Genomic DNA, 17,734 nt, shown 5'->3' on the forward strand with positions numbered 1-17,734 from the left:
GTAATTCTCACCCTCCGGTTATTCTTATGCTATATTTGATCCTTCTCACCTTCCGGTTATTCTCATGCTATATTTGATCCTTCTCACCCTCCGGTTATTCTCATGCTGTATTTGGTACTTCTCACCCTCCGGTTATTCTCATGCTGTATTTGGTACTTCTGACCCTCCGGTTATTCTCATGCTGTATTTGGTACTTCTCACCCTCCGGTTATTCCCATGCTGTATTTGGTACTTCTCACCCTCCGGTTATTCTCATGCTGTATTTGGTACTTCTCACCCTCCGGTTATTCTCATGCTATATTTGATACTTCTCACCCTCCGGTTATTCTCATGCTGTATTTGATCCTTCTCACCCTCCGGTTATTCTCATGCTATATTTGATCCTTCTCACCCTTCGGTTATTCTCATGCTGTATTTGATACTTCTCACCCTCCGGTTATTCTCATGCTGTATTTGATACTTCTCACCCTCCGGTTATTATCATGCTGTATTTGGTACTTCTCACCCTCCGGTTATTCTCATGCTATATTTGGTACTTCTCACCCTCCGGTTATTCTCATGCTATATTTGATCCTTCTCACCCTCCGGTTATTCTCATGCTGTATTTGGTACTTCTCACCCTCCGGTTATTCTCATGCTGTATTTGATACTTCTCACCCTCCGGTTATTCTCATGCTATATTTGATCCTTCTCACCCTCCGGTTATTCTCATGCTATATTTGATCCTTCTCACCCTTCGGTTATTCTCATGCTGTATTTGATACTTCTCCCCCTCCGGTTATTCTCATGCTGTATTTGATACTTCTCACCCTCCGGTTATTATCATGCTGTATTTGGTACTTCTCACCCTCCGGTTATTTTCATGCTGTATTTTGTACTTCTCACCCTCCGGTTATTCTCATGCTGTATTTGGTACTTCTCACCCTCCGGTTATTTTTATGCTGTATTTGGTACTTCTCACCCTCCGGTTATTTTCATGCTGTATTTGGTACTTCTCACCCTCCGGTTATTTTTATGCTGTATTTGGTCATTCTCACCCTCCGGTTATTTTCATGCTGTATTTGGTACTTTCTCCTTCGCCTCATTGGGGGACACAGGACTGTGGGTGTATGCTTCTGCCGCCAGGAGGCTGACACTAAGTAAACTTAGTTAGCTCCTCCTCCATCGTATACACCCTGACACTGGCTACCAGAGACTCCAGTTTATGCTTAGTGTCTCAAGGAGGCACATCTCTGGGTCCTGGATTTTTGGACTCGACTTTCAACTTTTGGATTGAGGGGGCGACGGACCTTTTTGAGGGTCCGATCTCCCCAAATCATCAACGGGCAAGCACGTGTGATACTACTCCACGTATCCTTCCCCGCTACGTGGGATTTTTCACTGGACTTGGCCCTGACCACCCTGAGGTATCTAGACCCCAGGCTGTACAGGTGCACCTAGACGTCCGTGTGTTCCCCCCTGATTTCTACACCCCTGCCTGGGGTGTTAGCTGGGGTGGAGGACGGTCCCTCTCCTTATCCTGGGATAATGGAGTTTGGGTTCCTGCACCGTCATTCATTTCCACCCCTCGCTGAGTGTGGTGTGTCAAAGGGGGGGCTCCTGAGTACCTGTTGCGGCGGTCTCCGGGTGAGGCAGGCGTCCTTTTTTTGTGTGGATCGGCGGCGCTTCGTTTTGGTCCGGCGCTGAGGCGCCTGCGGCGCTGCGGCGTTATCTGGAGCGGCACCGCGGTGTATAGAGTTCGGCGCCGCTGTTCCCCCGGAGGCTTCGGCTTTGCCTGGCTCCCTGCAGGCGTGGGGCTGTTCCTGGAGCCCGGGACTTCCGGGCGGCAGGCCACGCTGCGGGGCTCCGCCCCTTCCGGCGCGTCACGTCCGATTCCGGTTTCTCCGGTCTCTGAGGGGGAAATTGAGGCCGCGGCTTCGGGCCTGCTCTAGGCTGCGGCTTAGTTTGGCGGTCCCTCCCCCCCTATAGCCTGCTGGACATATAAGGCAGCACATTTGGAGTATCGTGCTGTCAGGATCCATCTCTGTATTCGTGGGGACACAGGACTGGGGTAAGTGCTTCTCTCTCCAGCTGGACTGAAGCATTCCTTTTTTTCCCAGTCTCTGGCCCTGGGTATAGCATTACGGATCATTATGTCTAGAAAGGTTAAGAGTCACACGGTTCTTTTTAACGGTTGTGTATCTTGTAATGCCCTTTTTCCGCACGCCCAAAGTAATCGCCTCTGTGAGGCCTGTGACTCTGAACATGTCCAGGAGCCCCCCCCTGCCAGTCCTCCAGTAGTCTCTCCAGCTCTGGTCCCTCAGCCAGACGCTGTGGTAGCTCCACCGGAATGGGTCACGTCCTTGTCACAATCCATGGCGTCCCTTACTGAAGCGATCAAATCGCTGCAGACCCCGGCGGTCTGGACCGGTAATCCACCTGTCTCAGAGAGGGCCTTGGGGTCTCAGGAGTCTTCGGCCTGCAGGGGGCGCGCTCTCACTCGACAGACGCATGGAAAGCGGATTCGCAAAGCGTCTCCCAGGCACTCAGGTGCTTCCGCATCCTGGAGTTCCGTATCTCGCTCTCCTTCCCCTGCAGAAAGCGGTGAAGTTGAGACTGACTACGAGTCGGAAGGGTCTCTTAATTTTGATAAACCTGGGTTTCAGGAGTCAGTAGACAGCCTAATTGAAGCTGTCAATCAGTCTTTGGGGATAGAAGACGAGCTCGTCTCTTCCTCTGATCATAAGGTCTCTTTTAAGCGGGCTAAACGGGCCCATAGCGTTTTTTCCTCTCATCCTGAGTTCGAGGACCTGATTCGACGCAATAGGGAGCACCCGGACAAACGCTTTTCAGGGCAAAGAGCTCTGAAGGCTAGATATCCCTTTGCTTCGGAACTTTGTAGTGATTGGGCAGAAAATCCTTCTGTAGATCCTCCAGTGTCCCGTTTAGCCTCTAACACGTTGCTATCTCTCCCTAATGGCTCATCGACTAAGGATCCTACGGATCGTCTTAGAGAGCTTGGCTCGTTCCGTCTTTGAGGCCTCAAGCTCAGCACTTTTTCCTTCCTTTGCGGCAACTTGGGTTGCCAGGGCTATGATATCTTGGTCTGACTCGTTATCTAAGCCTCTCCAGGAAGGCAATGTGTCAGCAGAATTGGCTGAAATGTCATCTCAGGTAGCTATGGCCGGTAGCTATCTGATTAACGCATCTCTGGATGCGGCAGATTGTGCTTCCTCGGCTGCATCTAATGCTATTGCCATCAGAAGGGCCCTTTGGTTAAGGTCCTGGCGGGCTGATTCTACCTCTAAGAAATCTCTTACATCCCTGCCGTATCAGGGTGGTCGTTTGTTCGGAGAAAAGCTGGATCAGCTCATTTCTGACTCCACAGGAGGGAAAAGTAAGTTCCTTCCTCAGCAGAGGGCCAGACAGCCTTTTCGGCGCCATTTTCAGGCTCGTTTTAGAACCTTTCGCTATGTCAGATGGGCCCCAGCATCAGGTTCTCCTGCGCAGGGTCGGCCCAATCAGGACCGAGACGGTCGGACCCCTTATACGGCCAGCCAGGGGGGAAGAATGCGTCCCCAGTCTTCTAGATCTAGAGGATCTAGGACGCAAAGATTTTCGGCCAAGTGACTGGAGGCCTCTTCCGGGCGTCTCCAAAAAGGTAGGCGGACGTCTACTTTTATTTCGCCAGGTCTGGCTTCAGGTAATCCACGACCAGTGGGTGGCAGAGGTCGTATCTTCAGGTTACAAAATAGAGCTGGTCTGTCTCCCTCCTCCCCGGTTCTTCCCATCCCGTCTTCCCAAGTGCAAATCTCTTCGTCAAAGCTTGTTCAATTCCATAGAGTCTCTCCGTATCAGCGGTGTCATTTCTCCTGTTCCAAAGGAAGAAAGATTCCAGGGCTTTTATTCCAATCTTTTTGTAGTGCCCAAAAAGGATGGAGCAGTGAGGCCTATCCTAGATCTCAAACTCTTAAACAAGTTTGTCCGCGTTCGACACTTTCGAATGGAGTCTCTGCGGTCGGTCATCGCCTCTCTGGAAAAGGGAGAATTTTTGGCCTCAGTAGACATTCAGGATGCTTATATTCATATTCCCATCTTTCCGCTCCATCAAAGATTTCTCCGGTTTGCCGTAAACCATCTACACTTCCAGTTCACGGCATTACCTTTCGGACTGGCTTCCGCTCCCAGGGTGTTCACAAAAGTCATGTCGACTGTGGTGTCCATTCTGCACTCCCGAGGTATTGTCGTCTTGCCATACCTAGACGATCTGCTGATCAAGGGACCGACATTTCAGTCTTGCAAGGAAAATGTCGACATCACTCTGGACACCCTTTCCTGTCTAGGTTGGTTGGTAAATTTAAGGAAGTCATCCCTACGGCCGTCTCGAAAAATCTCTTTTTTAGGAATGATCTTCGACACCTCTCAAGCCTTAACTATCCTTCCCCAGGACAAGGTCCTAGCCCTTCGGCGGGAAGTGAGGAATCTTCTACAACCATACCCTCATACGATTCGGTCCGGAATGAGGGTGTTAGGAAAGATGGTTGCAACCATAGAGGCGGTTCCGTTTGCACAGTTTCATCTTCAACCCCTCCAACGTGCAATCCTATCAGCATGGAACAGAAATCCTCTCTCTCTCAACCGCAAATTTCGGTTGTCTTTCCAGACCAAACAGGCTCTCGCTTGGTGGCTAAACAGCTCATCTCTACTCAGGGGGAAGCCCTTTCCCCCAACCAATTGGCTAGTGGTCACAACAGATGCCAGTCTCCTGGGTTGGGGAGCAGTGTTCTTCCATCACACAGCTCAGGGACGCTGGTCTCCTCGGGAATCCGACCTCCCCATCAATATCTTAGAGATTCGAGCGGTCCGGCTAGCCTTGTTACGTTTTCACCATCTTCTGGCGGGTCGCCCTGTCCGGATTCAATCGGACAACGCCACAGCGGTAGCTTACATAAATCACCAAGGGGGCACCCGCAGCAAGGCAGCCATGCAGGAGGTAAAACTGATTCTACTCTGGGCAGAGAGAAATCACTCTGTGATCTCAGCGGTCCACATTCCGGGTGAAGAAAACTGGGCGGCAGATTTCCTAAGCCATCAGGGTCTAGCCTCCGGGGAATGGTCTCTCCACCCCGAGGTTTTTTTGCAGATATGCCATCTTTGGGGAACTCCAGACGTGGATCTAATGGCGTCCAAGGTCAATGCCAAGGTGCCCAGTTTTGTCTCTCGGTACCGAGATCCCCAGGCTATCGCCGTGGATGCGCTGGTACTGTCTTGGAACCAATTTCATCTCTCTTATCTGTTACATAGTAACATAGTAACATAGTAACATAGTAACATAGTTAGTAAGGCCGAAAAAAGACATTTGTCCATCCAGTTCAGCCTATATTCCATCATAATAAATCCCCAGATCTACGTCCTTCTACAGAACCTAATAATTGTATGATACAATATTGTTCTGCTCCAGGAAGACATCCAGGCCTCTCTTGAACCCCTCGACTGAGTTCGCCATCACCACCTCCTCAGGCAAGCAATTCCAGATTCTCACTGCCCTAACAGTAAAGAATCCTCTTCTATGTTGGTGGAAAAACCTTTTCTCCTCCAGACGCAAAGAATGCCCCCTTGTGCCCGTCACCTTCCTTGGTATAAACAGATCCTCAGCGAGATATTTGTATTGTCCCCTTATATACTTATACATGGTTATTAGATCGCCCCTCAGTCGTCTTTTTTCTAGACTAAATAATCCTAATTTCGCTAATCTATCTGGGTATTGTAGTTCTCCCATCCCCTTTATTAATTTTGTTGCCCTCCTTTGTACTCTCTCTAGTTCCATTATATCCTTCCTGAGCACCGGTGCCCAAAACTGGACACAGTACTCCATGTGCGGTCTAACTAGGGATTTGTACAGAGGCAGTATAATGCTCTCATCTGTTGTGAATTCTGTGGCTGAGTTCACTTCTGTGGTCACAAGTGGTATTGCAGTCTCTGGGCTTCCTCCCTCAGGTGTTTTGGTGAGCTCGTTGGCTGCCTTGCTATTTAGCTCCACCTGAGTCTGTCTTCCTTGCTCCTTGTCAATGTTCCAGTGTTGGATCTGAGCTACTGCATCTTTCCTTGGGCCTGCTGCTCTGCTAGATAAGTGCTTCTAGTTTGTTTTCTGTTTTTTCTGTCCAGCTTGCTATTACTTTTGCTGGAAGCTCTGAGAAGCAAAGGGGTGCACCGCCGTGCTGTTAGTTCGGCACGGTGGGTCTTTTTGCCCCTTTGCGTGGTTTTCGTTTTAGGGTTTTTTGTAGACTGCATAGTTCTCTTTGCTATCCTCGCTCTGTCTAGAATATCGGGCCTCACTTTGCTGAATCTATTTCATTCCTACGTTTGTCTTTTCATCTTGCTAACAGTCATTATATGTGGGGGGCTGCCTATTCCTTTGGGGTATTTCTCTGAGGTAAGTCAGGCTTGTATTTCTATCTTCAGGCTAGTCAGCTCCTCAGGCAGTGCCGAGTTGCATAGGTAGTTGTTAGGCGCAATCCACTGCTGCTTATAGTTGTGTGAGGATAGATCAGGTACTGCAGTCTACAGAGATTCCACGTCTCAGAGCTCGTCCTATTGTTTTTGGTAATTGCCAGATCTCTGTATGTGCGCTGATTACTGCACGCTGTGTTGCCTGATTGCCAGCCATAACACTCATCATGTGTATCCAGACCTCTTTTAATGCACCCCATGATCCTGTTTGCCTTGGCAGCTGCTGCCTGGCACTGGCTGCTCCAGGTAAGTTTATCATTAACTAGGATCCCCAAGTCCTTCTCCCTGTCAGATTTACCCAGTGGTTTCCCGTTCAGTGTTTAATGGTGATATTGATTCCCTCTTCCCATGTGTATAACCTTACATTTATCATTGTTAAACCTCATCTGCCACCTTTCAGCCCAAGTTTCCAACTTATCCAGATCCATCTGTAGCAGAATACTATCTTCTCTTGTATTAACTGCTTTACATAGTTTTGTATCATCTGCAAATATCGATATTTTACTGTGTAAACCTTCTACCAGATCATTAAACCTTCTTCCCTCCTCTGGCACTGCTCCCGAGGGTAATCAAGAAGATCAAATCAGAGAGAGTGCCGGCCATCCTCATCGCTCCGGATTGGCCACGACGGACCTGGTATGCAGACCTGGTACAACTTCTAGCCGGGGTTCCTTGGCGGCTCCCCGATCGGCCGGATCTTCTATCTCAAGGGCCGATCTACCACCAGAACTCAGAGGTCCTACGTTTGACGGCCTGGCCGTTGAATCTTGGGTTTTAACTCAGGCTGGCTTTTCTCAAGAAGTGGCTGATACCATGATCAGTGCACGTAAGTCCGTTTCGGCCAGGATTTATTATCACACTTGGAAGGTGTTTCTTTCCTGGTGTAGAGAACGCGGGCTGCCTCCTCTGCGTTTCTCCGTTCCAAACATTCTAGCCTTCCTTCAAGCAGGCCTGGATTCTGGGCTTGCTCCGAGTACCCTTAAAAGGCAGGTTTCGGCTTTATCAGTACTTTTTCAGCGCAGGATTGCTCCTAATCGTCAGGTCAGGACTTTTTTCCAGGGAGTCGCTCATAAGGTCCCTCCTTATAAGACTCCTTTGGAAGCTTGGGAACTTAATCTGGTCTTAAGGGCTTTACAGGACGCTCCTTTTGAGCCTCTTCAAGAGGTTTCTTTGATGTTTCTCTCTTGGAAAGTCGTATTTTTAGTGGCCATAACGTCCATAAGACGGGTATCGGAGCTGGCAGCTCTTTCTTGTCGTCCTCCTTTTTTGCGATTTCATCAGGACAAGGTGGTGCTCAGACCAGCACCGTCCTTTTTGCCTAAGGTTGTTTCTTCATTTCACATTAATGAAGATATTGTTCTGCCCTCTTTTTGTCCGACACCTACGCAACGTGTAGAAAAAGCTCTCCATACGTTGGATCTGGTGAGGGCTCTGAGGAGGTACGTTTCCCGTACGGCCCCCTTTCGACAGACAGATGCCCTGTTTGTCCTTCCGCAGGGTCGCAGGAAGGGATGCGCGGCTTCAAAATCTACCCTGGTCAGATGGATAAGGGCGACCATTCAGGAGGCTTATCGCTCCATGGGCATGACGGTTCCGGCCGGAATCAAGGCTCATTCGACTAGAGCAGTGGGGGCTTCCTGGGCCGTTCGGCACCAGGCCTCAGCGGAGCAGGTTTGCAAGGCTGCGACCTGGTCTAGTCTGCATACATTTGTCAAACATTATAATGTCCATTCCCAGAGCTCTGCAGATGCAAGTCTGGGTAGAAGAATTCTTCAAGCGGCAGTGGCGCATTTATAGACAAACATTATCTGGATGTCTTTTTCTGGTGAGTTATTTTTCCCACCCAGGGACTGCTTTAGGACATCCCACAGTCCTGTGTCCCCCAATGAGGCGAAGGAGAAATGGGGATTTTTGGTTACTCACTGTAAAATCCTTTTCTCCAAGACGCTCATTGGGGGACACAGCTCCCTCCCTGGTAGCCTTATGGCTGCTTTTGTTATATCTGATTTTATTAGTCAGTAGGATCTTTTCTAGACATAAGTTTCTGTATTTATGCTGTTATATTGTTTATTGTGTTTTGTTCTCCTACTGCTTTTTGCACCAAACTGGAGTCTCTTGTAGCCAGTGTCAGGGTGTATACGATGGAGGAGGAGCTAACTTTTTTTTTTTTTAAGTTTACTTAGTGTCAGCCTCCTGGCGTCAGAAGCATACACCCACAGTCCTGTGTCCCCCAATGAGCGTCTTGGAGAAAAGAATTTTACGGTGAGTAACCAAAAATCCCTATTTTTACCCTCCAGTTATTCTCATGCTGTATTTCGTACTTCTCACCCTCCGTTTTTTCTCATGCTGTATTTGGTACCTTTCATCCTCCGGTTATTCTCATGCTGTATTTGGTACCTTTCACCCTCCAGTTATTCTCATGCTGTATTTGGTACTTTTCACCCTCCAGTTATTCTCTTGCTGTATTTGGTCATTCTCACCCTCTAGTTTTTCTCATGCTGTATTTGGTACTTCTCACCCTCTGGGTATTGTCATGCTGTATTTGGTACTTCTCACCCTCCGGTTATTCTCATGCTATATTTGATACTTTTCACCCTCTGGTTATTATCATGCTGTATTTGGTACTTCTCACCCTCCGGTTATTCTCATGCTGTATTTGGTCATTCTCACCCTCTGGTTATTCTCATGCTGTATTTGGTACCTTTCACCCTCCGGTTATTCTCATGCTGTATTTGGTACTTCTTACCCTCCGGTTATTCTCATGCTGTATTTGGTACCTTTCACCCTCCGGTTATTCTCATGCTGTATTTGGTACTTCTCACCCTCCGGTTATTCTCATGCTGTATTTGGTACCTTTCACCCTCCGGTTATGCTCATGCTGTATTTGGTCATTCTCACCCTCCGGTTATTCTCATGCTATATTTGGTACCTTTCACCCTCCGGTTATTCTCATGCTGTATTTGGTATTTCTCACCCTCTGGTTATTCTCATGCTGTATTTGATACCTCTCACCCTCTGGTTATTCTCATGCTGTATTTGGAACCTTTCTCCCTCTGGTTATTCACATGCTGTATTTGGTCATTCTCACCCTCCGGTTATTCTCATGCTGTATTTGGTACCTCTCACCCCCCGGTTATTCTCATGCTGTATTTGGTCATTCTCACCCTCCGGTTATTCTCATGCTGTATTTGGTACTTCTTACCCTCCGGTTATTCTCATGCTGTATTTGGTCATTCTCACCCTTTGGTTATTCTCATGCTGTATTTGGTATTTCTCACCCTCCGGTTATTCGCATGCTGTATTTGGTATTTCTCACCCTCCGGTTATTCTCATGCTGTATTTGGTCATTCTCACCCTCCGGTTATTCTCATGCTGTATTTCGTCATTCCCACCCTTTGGTTATTCTCATGCTGTATTTGGTACTTCTCACCCTCCGGTTATTCTCATGCTGTATTTGGTACCTTTCACCCTCCGGTTATTCTCATGCTGTATTTGGTATTTCTCACCCTCCGATTATTCTCATGCTGTATTTGGTACTTCTCACCCTCTGGTTATTCTCATGCTGTATTTGGTCATTCTCACCCTCCGGTTATTCTCATGCTGTATTTGGTCATTCTCACCCTCTGGTTATTCTCATGCTGTATTTGGTACTTCTCACCCTCCGGTTATTCTCATGCTGTATTTGGTATTTCTCACCCTCTGGTTATTCTCATGCTGTATTTGGTATTTCTCACCCTCCGGTTATTCTCATGCTGTATTTGGTCATTCTCACCCTCCGGTTATTCTCATGCTGTATTTGGTCATTCTCACCCTCTGGTTATTCTCATGCTGTATTTGGTACCTTTCACCCTCCGGTTATTCTCATGCTGTATTTGGTATTTCTCACCCTCCAGTTATTCTCATGCTGTATTTGGTACTTCTCACCCTCCGGTTATTCTCATGCTGTATTTGGTATTTCTCACCCTCCGGTTATTCTCATGCTGTTATTTGGTCATTCTCACCCTCCGGTTATTCTCATGCTGTATTTGGTCATTCTCATCCTCTGGTTATTCTCATGCTGTATTTGGTACTTCTCACCCTCCGGTTATTTTCATGCTGTATTTGGTACTTCTCACCCTCCGGTTATTCTCATGCTGTATTTGGTACTTCTCACCCTCCGGTTATTCTCTTGCTGTATTTGGTATTTCTCACCCTCCGGTTATTCTCATGCTGTATTTGGTACTTCTCACCCTCCGGTTATTCTCATGCTGTATTTGGTATTTCTCACCCTCCGGTTATTCTCATGCTGTATTTGGTACTTCTCACCCTCCGGTTATTCTCATGCTGTATTTGGTACTTCTCACCCTCCGGTTATTCTCTTGCTGTATTTGGTACTTCTGACCCTCCGGTTATTCTCATGCTGTATTTGGTACTTCTCACCCTCCGGTTATTCTCATGCTGTATTTGGTCATTCTCACCCTCCGGTTATTCTCATGCTGTATTTGGTACTTCTCACCCCCCGGTTATTCTCATGCTGTATTTGGTCATTCTCACCCTCCGGTTATTCTCATGCTGTATTTGGTATTTCTCACTTTCCGGTTATTCTCTTGCTGTATTTGGTACTTCTTACCCTCCGGTTATTCTCATGCTGTATTTGGTACTTCTCATCCTCCGGTTATTCTCATGCTGTATTTGGTACTTCTCACCCTCCGGTTATTCTCATGCTGTATTTGGTACTTCTCACCCTCCGGTTATTCTCTTGCTGTATTTGGTACTTCTCACCCTCCGGTTATTCTCATGCTGTATTTGGTACTTCTCACCCTCCGGTTATTCTCATGCTGTATTTGGTCATTCTCACCCTCCGGTTATTCTCATGCTGTATTTGGTACTTCTCACCCCCCGGTTATTCTCATGCTGTATTTGGTCATTCTCAGCCTCCGGTTATTCTCATGCTGTATTTGGTATTTCTCACCCTCCGGTTATTCTCATGCTGTATTTGGTATTTCTCACCCTCCGGTTATTCTCATGCTGTATTTGGTCATTCTCACCCTCCGGTTATTCTCATGCTGTATTTGGTACTTCTCACCCTCCGGTTATTCTCATGCTATATTTGGTATTTCTCACCCTCCGGTTATTCTCATGCTGTATTTGGTATTTCTCACCCTCCGGTTATTCTCATGCTGTATTTGGTATTTCTCACCCTCCGGTTATTCTCATGCTGTATTTGGTATTTCTCACCCTCCGGTTATTCTCATGCTGTATTTGGTCATTCTCACTCTCTGGTTATTCTCATGCTGTATTTGGTACTTCTTACCCTCCGGTTATTCTCATGCTGTGTTTGGTCATTCTCACCCTCCGGTTATTCTCATGCTGTACTTGGTACTTCTCACCCTCCGGTTATTCTCTTGCTGTATTTGGTACTTCTTACCCTCCGGTTATTCTCATGCTGTATTTGGTACTTCTCACCCTCCGGTTATTCTCTTGCTGTATTTGGTACTTCTCACCCTCCGGTTATTCTCATGCTGTATTTGGTACTTCTCACCCTCCGGTTATTCTCTTGCTGTATTTGGTACTTCTTACCCTCCGGTTATTCTCATGCTGTATTTGGTACTTCTCACCCTCCGGTTATTCTCTTGCTGTATTTGGTACTTCTCACCCTCCGGTTATTCTCATGCTGTATTTGGTACTTCTCACCCTCCGGTTATTCTCATGCTGTGTTTGGTACTTCTCACCCTCCGGTTATTCTCATGCTATATTTGGTACTTCTCACCCTCCGGTTATTCTCATGCTATATTTGATCCTTCTCACCCTCCGGTTATTCTCATGCTGTATTTGGTACTTCTCACCCTCCGGTTATTCTCATGCTGTATTTGGTACTTCTCACCCTCCGGTTATTCTCATGCTGTATTTGATACTTCTCACCCTCCGGTTATTCTCATGCTATATTTGATCCTTCTCACCCTCCGGTTATTCTCATGCTATATTTGATCCTTCTCACCCTCCGGTTATTTTCATGCTGTATTTTGTACTTTTCACCCTCCAGTTATTCTCATGCTGTATTTGGTACCTTTCATCCTCCGGTTATTCTCATGCTGCATTTGGTCATTCTCACCCTCCGGTTATTTTCATGCTGTATTTTGTACTTTTCACCCCCCAGGTTTTCTCATGCTGTATTTGGTACTTCTCACCCTCCGGTTATTCTCATGCTGTATTTGATACTTCTCACCCTCTGGTTATTATCATGCTGTATTTGGTACTTCTCACCCTCCGGTTATTCTCATGCTTTATTTGGTCATCCTCACCCTCCGGTTATTCTCATGCTGTATTTGGTACTTCTCACCCTCTGGTTATTCTCTTGCTGTATTTGGTACTTCTCACCCTCCGGTTATTCTCATGCTTTATTTGGTCATCCTCACCCTCCGGTTATTCTCATGCTGTATTTGGTACTTCTCACCCTCTGGTTATTATCATGCTGTATTTGGTACTTCTCACCCTCCGGTTATTCTCATGCTTTATTTGGTCATCCTCACCCTCCGGTTATTCTCATGCTGTATTTGGTACTTCTCACCCTCCGGTTATTCTCATGCTGTATTTGGTACTTCTGATCCTCTGGTTATTCTCATCCTGTATTTGGTCATTCTCACCCTCCGGTTATTCTCATGCTGTATTTGGTACTTCTCACCCTCCGGTTATTCTCATGCTGTATTTGGTACTTCTCACCCTCCCCTTATTCTCATGCTGTATTTGATACTTCTCACCCTCCGGTTATTCTCATGCTGTATTTGGTACTTCTCACCCTCTGGTTATTCTCATGCTATATTTGGTACTTCTCACCCTCCGGTTATTCTCATGCTATATTTAATCCTTCTCACCCTCCGGTTATTTTCATGCTATATTTGATACTTCTCACCCTCCGGTTATTTTCATGCTATATTTGATACTTCTCACCCTCCGTTTTTTCTCATGCGGTATTTGGTACCTTTCACCCTCCAGTTATTCTCATGCTGTATTTGGTCATTCTCACCCTTTGGTTATTCTCATGCTGTATTTGGTACTTCTCACCCTCCGGTTATTTTCATGCTGTATTTTGTACTTTTCACCCTCCAGTTACTCTCATGCTGTATTTGGTACTTCTCACCCTCAGTTTTTTCTCATGCTGTATTTGGTACCTTTCATCCTCCGGTTATTCTCATGCTGCATTTGGTCATTCTCACCCCCCAGTTTTTCTCATGCTGTATTTGGTACTTCTCACCCTCCGGTTATTCTCATGCTATATTTGATACTTCTCACCCTCTGGTTATTATCATGCTGTATTTGGTACTTCTCACCCTCCGGTTATTCTCATGCTTTATTTGGTCATTCTCACCCTCCGGTTATTCTCATGCTGTATTTGGTAATTCTCACCCTCCGGTTATTCTCATGCTATATTTGATACTTCTCACCCTCCGGTTATTCTCATGCTGTATTTGGTAATTCTCACCCTCCGGTTATTCTCATGCTGTATTTGGTACTTCTCACCCTCCGGTTATTCTCATGCTGTATTTGGTACTTCTGACCCTCCGGTTATTCTCATGCTGTATTTGGTACTTCTCACCCTCCGGTTACTCTCATGCTATATTTGGTACTTCTCACCCTCCGGTTATTCTCATGCTATATTTGATCCTTCTCACCCTCCGGTTATTCTCATGCTGTATTTGATCCTTCTCACCCTCCGGTTATTCTCATGCTGTATTTGATACTTCTCACCCTCCGGTTATTCTCATGCTGTATTTGGTACTTCTCACCCTTCGGTTATTCTCATGCTGTATTTGATACTTCTCACCCTCCGGTTATTCTCATGCTATATTTGATCCTTCTCACCCTCCGGTTATTCTCATGCTGTATTTGGTACTTCTCACCCTCCGTTTTTTCTCATGCTGTATTTGGTACCTTTCATCCTCCGGTTATTCTCATGCTGCATTTGGTCATTCTCACCCCCCAGTTTTTCTCATGGTGTATTTGGTACTTCTCACCCTCCGGTTATTCTCATGCTTTATTTGGTCATTCTCACCCTCCGGTTATTCTCATGCTGTATTTGGTAATTCTCACCCTCCGGTTATTCTCATGCTTTATTTGGTCATTCTCACCCTCCGGTTATTCTCATGCTATATTTGATACTTCTCACCCTCCGGTTATTCTCATGCTATATTTGATCCTTCTCACCTTCCGGTTATTCTCATGCTATATTTGATCCTTCTCACCCTCCGGTTATTCTCATGCTGTATTTGGTACTTCTCACCCTCCGGTTATTCTCATGCTGTATTTGGTACTTCTGACCCTCCGGTTATTCTCATGCTGTATTTGGTACTTCTCACCCTCCGGTTATTCTCATGCTATATTTGGTACTTCTCACCCTCCGGTTATTCTCATGCTATATTTGATACTTCTCACCCTCCGGTTATTCTCATGCTATATTTGATCCTTCTCACCTTCCGGTTATTCTCATGCTATATTTGATCCTTCTCACCCTTCGGTTATTCTCATGCTGTATTTGATACTTCTCACCCTCCGGTTATTCTCATGCTGTATTTGATACTTCTCACCCTCCGGTTATTATCATGCTGTATTTGGTACTTCTCACCCTCCGGTTATTTTCATGCTGTATTTGGTACTTCTCACCCTCCGGTTATTTTCATGCTGTATTTGGTACTTCTCACCCTCCGGTTATTCTCATGCTGTATTTGGTACTTCTCACCCTCCGGTTATTTTTATGCTGTATTTGGTCATTCTCACCCTCCGGTTATTTTCATGCTGTATTTGGTACTTTCTCCTTCGCCTCATTGGGGGACACAGGACTGTGGGTGTATGCTTCTGCCGCCAGGAGGCTGACACTAAGTAAACTTAGTTAGCTCCTCCTCCATCGTATACACCCTGACACTGGCTACCAGAGACTCCAGTTTATGCTTAGTGTCTCAAGGAGGCACATCTCTGGGTCCTGGATTTTTGGACCCGACTTTCAACTTTTGGATTGAGGGGGCGACGGACCTTTTTGAGGGTCCGATCTCCCCAAATCATCAACGGGCAAGCACGTGTGATACTACTCCACGTATCCTTCCCTGCTACGTAGGATTTTTCACTGGACTTGGCCCTGACCACCCTGAGGTATCTAGTCCCCAGGCTGTACAGGTGCACCTAGACGTCCGTGTGTTCCCCCCTGATTTCTACACCCCTGCCTGGGGTGTTAGCTGGGGTGGAGGACGGTCCCTCTCCTTATCCTGGGATAATGGAGTTTGGGTTCCTGCACTGTCATTCATTTCCACCCCTCGCTGAGTGTGGTGTGTCAAAGGGGGGGCTCCTGAGTACCTGTTGCGGCGGTCTCCGGGTGAGGCAGGCGTCCTTTTTTTGTGTGGATCGGCGGCGCTTCGTTTTGGTCCGGCGCTGAGGCGCCTGCGGCGCTGCGGCGTTATCTGGAGCGGCACCGCGGTGTATAGAGTTCGGCGCCGCTGTTCCCACGGAGGCTTCGGCTTTGCCTGGCTCCCTGCAGGCGTGGGGCTGTTCCTGGAGCCCGGGATTTCCGGGCGGCAGGCCGCGCTGCGGGGCTCCGCCACTTCCGGCGCGTCACGTCCGATTCCGGTTTCTCCGGTCTCTGAGGGGGAAATTGAGGCCGCGGCTTCGGGCCTGCTCTAGGCTGCGGCTTAGTTTGGCGGTCCCTCCCCCCTATAGCCTGCTGGACATATAAGGCAGCACATTTGGAGTATCGTGCTGTCAGGATCCATCTCTGTATTCGTGGGGACACAGGACTGGGGTAAGTGCTTCTCTCTCCAGCTGGACTGAAGCATTCCTTTTTTTCCCCAGTCTCTGGCCCTGGGTATAGCATTACGGATCATTATGTCTAGAAAGGTTAAGAGTCACACGGTTCTTTTTAACGGTTGTGTATCTTGTAATGCCCTTTTTCCGCACGCCCAAAGTAATCACCTCTGTGAGGCCTGTGACTCTGAACATGTCCAGGAGCCCCCCCTGCCAGTCCTCCAGTAGTCTCTCCAGCTCTGGTCCCTCAGCCAGACGCTGTGGTAGCTCCACCAGAATGGGTCACGTCCTTGTCACAATCCATGGCGTCCCTTACTGAAGCGATCAAATCGCTGCAGACCCCGGCGGTCTGGACCGGTAATCCACCTGTCTCAGAGAGGGCCTTGGGGTCTCAGGAGTCTTCGGCCTGCAGGGGGTGCGCTCTCACTCGACAGACGCATGGAAAGCGAATTCGCAAAGTGTCTCCCAGGCACTCAGGTGCTTCCGCATCCTGGAGTTCCGTATCTCGCTCTCCTTCCCCTGCAGAAAGCGGTGAAGTTGAGACTGACTACGAGTCGGAAGGGTCTCTTAATTTTGATAAACCTGGGTTTCAGGAGTCAGTAGACAGCCTAATTGAAGCTGTCAATCAGTCTTTGGGGATAGAAGACGAGCTCGTCTCTTCCTCTGATCATAAGGTCTCTTTTAAGTGGGCTAAACGGGCCCATAGCGCTTTTTCCTCTCATCCTGAGTTCGAGGACCTGATTCGACGCAATAGGGAGCACCCGGACAAACGCTTTTCAGGGCAAAGAGCTCTGAAGGCTAGATATCCCTTTGCTTCGGAACTTTGTAGTGATTGGGCAGAAAATCCTTCTGTAGATCCTCCAGTGTCCCGTTTAGCCTCTAACACGTTGCTATCTCTCCCTAATGGCTCATCGATTAAGGATCCTACGGATCGTCTTAGAGAGCTTGGCTCGTTCCGTCTTTGAGGCCTCAAGCTCAGCACTTTTTCCTTCCTTTGCGGCAACTTGGGTTGCCAGGGCTATGATATCTTGGTCTGACTCGTTATCTAAGCCTCTCCAGGAAGGCAATGTGTCAGCAGAATTGGCTGAAATGTCATCTCAGGTAGCTATGGCCGGTAGCTATCTGATTAACGCATCTCTGGATGCGGCAGATTGTGCTTCCTCGGCTGCATCTAATGCTATTGCCATCAGAAGGGCCCTTTGGTTAAGGTCCTGGCGGGCTGATTCTACCTCTAAGAAATCTCTTACATCCCTGCCGTATCAGGGTGGTCGTTTGTTCGGAGAAAAGCTGGATCAGCTCATTTCTGACTCCACAGGAGGGAAAAGTAAGTTCCTTCCTCAGCAGAGGGCCAGACAGCCTTTTCGGCGCCATTTTCAGGCTCGTTTTAGAACCTTTCGCTATGTCAGATGGGCCCCAGCATCAGGTTCTCCTGCGCAGGGTCGGCCCAATCAGGACCGAGACGGTCGGACCCCTTATACGG

Source organism: Ranitomeya imitator, chromosome 1, assembly GCF_032444005.1.
Source record: "Ranitomeya imitator isolate aRanImi1 chromosome 1, aRanImi1.pri, whole genome shotgun sequence".
Lineage (NCBI taxonomy): Eukaryota > Metazoa > Chordata > Amphibia > Anura > Dendrobatidae > Ranitomeya > Ranitomeya imitator.